The sequence below is a fragment of the Tachypleus tridentatus genome, unplaced genomic scaffold (genome assembly GCF_004210375.1).
Source record: "Tachypleus tridentatus isolate NWPU-2018 unplaced genomic scaffold, ASM421037v1 Hic_cluster_2, whole genome shotgun sequence".
Taxonomy (NCBI): Eukaryota; Metazoa; Arthropoda; class Merostomata; order Xiphosura; family Limulidae; genus Tachypleus; species Tachypleus tridentatus.
This window is the reverse complement of record NW_027467782.1, coordinates 12,345,332-12,348,516: the sequence shown is the minus strand read 5'-3', so window position 1 is coordinate 12,348,516 and position 3,185 is coordinate 12,345,332.

The following is a 3,185-nucleotide window of genomic DNA, read 5'->3' as shown; positions in this document are numbered from 1 at the left end:
TATAAAGTGTAAATACATGTACATTGAGGTTAGAACAGGTTTAATCCAGTTGGAACCGGTTTCATCCGGTTTAAAAGAAGATTTCTTGTGATACGGTTAAAACAGCATATAAAGTGTAAAGACATCCGAATTGACGTTAGAACCGGTTTGATCCGGTTTAAAAGGAGGATTCTTGTAATACGGTCAAAACATCATATAAAGTGTAAAACATGCGAATTGAGGTTAGAACCGGTTTGATCAGGTTGGAACCGTTTAAAACCGGTTTAAAAATATTTCTTGTAGTACGGTCAAAACAGAATATAAATATGCAAATTGAGGTAGGAACCAGTTTAATCCGGTTTAAATGAAGAAATCTTTTAAACAAATCAAAAGAGCATACAAAGGGTAAAATATGCAAATTTATGTTACAACCCGTTTGATTCGGTTGGAACTTGTTAAAACCGGTTTGAAAGAAGAATTTTGTAATACGGATAGAACAGCATATCAAGTGTAAATAATGGAAATTGAGGTTAGAATCGGTTTGATCCGGTTTAAAAAAAAGATTTCTTTTAATAATGTTAAAACAGCATATAAAGTGTAAAAACATGCGAATTGAGGTTAGAACCGGTTTGATCCGGTTTAAAAGAAGAATTCCTGTAATACGGTCAAAGCAGCATATAAAATATAAAAAAAAGAGTCAAATTTAGGTTAGTACCGGTTTGATTCTGTTGGATCCGGATAAAACTGGTTTAAAAGAACAATTCTTGTAATACGGTCAAAACAGCCTATAAAGTGTAAAAACATACGAATTGAGGTTAGAACCAGTTTGATCCGGTTTAAAAGGAGGATTCTTGTATTACAGTTAAAACAGCATATAAAGTGTAAAAAACATGGAAATTGAGGTTAGAACCGGTTTGAACCGGTTGGAACCAGATTAATCCGGTTTGAACCGCTTTAGAAGAAGAATTCTTGTAAATATACCGTTCGTTACATGTGTGTAGAAATATACAAATAACTATTTACTCATAAATGTTTAAATTTGAGTCGTATTTCTTAATAAATAGAAAGTAAATGAGAAATACTTTGAAAAACACAGATTTCGAGTACGAACTTGTGCTCTCGTACATGTGTACTATCATTAAGCTTTCTTTGCACTTGCGAGCGGGTTGTGTATACTTCAAATATGAACTTTTGATAAATAAAAAACACACATCAAATTACTGTGTTAGTATCCTTAATATCCCTGTAATTTAGTCGGGTCACTAAGTAAAATATATGTGGGTTGAAAAATCCCATTCCTTTCCAGAGAAACGTCTTATTGATCACATATTTACAAACAATTGTCAGAATTACGTACCCGGTAAAATACTCTTTCTATTGGTCACAGTAGTCGGTGGTACTACTTAAAAACTTTCAAATGATTGGTTAGAAGGGCGGAGTTACTCATGTTGATTTGCTAAATATATTGCTATCTCGACAAATCATAGAAGAGGGAGGTTCTTATTTTACATTTATCATGTCCGTAGCTCAAATTCGAGTTTCTATTTCTTTAAGTATTTGTACATGTTGAATAGTGGGCGTGATAAAACAGAAACTGAGTAATAAGACAGCTGGAGGTATTATGTGACATACAGTAATAGATACTTAACTTTTGTCTTTACATTTCCTCTTAAATTAGGAAATTAAAACATATATAATTTTAAAATTTAGATTATGAACTACGTTTTGATGCTAATCTCATTGACGTAAGTGGTTAAAATGTAAGTTAATAAAATTTTGAAAATAACTCTCCAAGCGTTGTGACACGTGCAATTTAACCTACATGGGTGATCAATCGTTCCAATGGTATTTGGGTATTTTGCCCTGGAGGGTCAGGTTCACTTTGACCTCTTCCTCCTTCCTGAACTTATTTTCCCTAACTGTTTGTATGTTTGTTAGGTCCTTTTCAGGGCAATGTCCATTTATAGTCTTTTTTTTTTTTTATACAGTAGTCAAGGTAGCTGGTGGCATTTTTTTTATCTGATTATTATTTTAAAATACATAAATATGTAAACTATAAATATTATATTTAAAGTTTATATACATACATACTTTACTTTAATTTTCTTTATGTTTAAAATATATGTTAATTGGGGAGAGATATTTAGGATTTTCTTCATCATGTATGAGGTACCTCTCTAGTTCGCATAATAAATCATTTTTCATCCAATTTTTGTTAAAATATCTAATTGTTATATTTAGGAGTCTATCTGATATGGTTGGTATGTTCGAGTAATTGTGAATGAATTTAGATGATGTTGATCTCGGTACTCTGTATGCTGTTGTGAGAAGTGTATTTTGTATTGTTTGTAGTTTAGTTTTGATTGTTTTATTACTTACAGTTACCCATGCTGGAGCTGCATATTCTATTACTGGTCTTATATATGTTTTGTATATTTTCAAAATGTTATCTGTAGATGCTCCACTGTGTTTACCAGTTAGACTCCTAACATAGTTGGTTCTTCGCCAAATTTTATTTTTAATTTCGTTGACATGATTGATCCAAGTTAATTTTGAATCATAAGTCAGACCTAAAAATTTTGCTGATTGGGCAACCTGGAGTAGAGTGCCATTCATATATATTTCTAGCTGTTGTTTTCTGTGTTTTGTTGATTTCGTAAAGAGTACCAGCTGAGTTTTTGCTGTGTTTATTTTAATTCTATATTTTTGACAGTATTCACTTATTCTATTTAATTGTGGTTGTATGTTTGTAGCTGCTATCGTGGGTGTTGCAGCACTTTTCCAGATTGCCACATCATCTGCGAACTGTGATGAGAATCCATGATTTGGATCCTTCAATGGCATATTGTTTACATACATGATGAAGAGTATAGGGCTAACCACCCCTCCCTGTGGGACACCAGCTAGTGGAGTAAAGTATTCGGAAAAAGTTCCTTCTACGTTTACTCTACATTTTCTGTTTTCCAGAAAGTTAGATAACCAGCGAATAATTCCTCGCGGTAGTTCCATTTCATTCATTCGGAACCTTAGACCATCGTGCCAAACGGTGTCGAATGCTTTCTCAATATCGAGAAAGCAAGCGACTGTACATTCTTTTTTGTTGAAACTATCTATTATAGTTTCGGTTAATCTTATTAAATGATCTGTCGTTTGTCTAAATTTTCTGAATCCATTCTGTTCTTCTGGTAATTTTGATGTTATCTCCA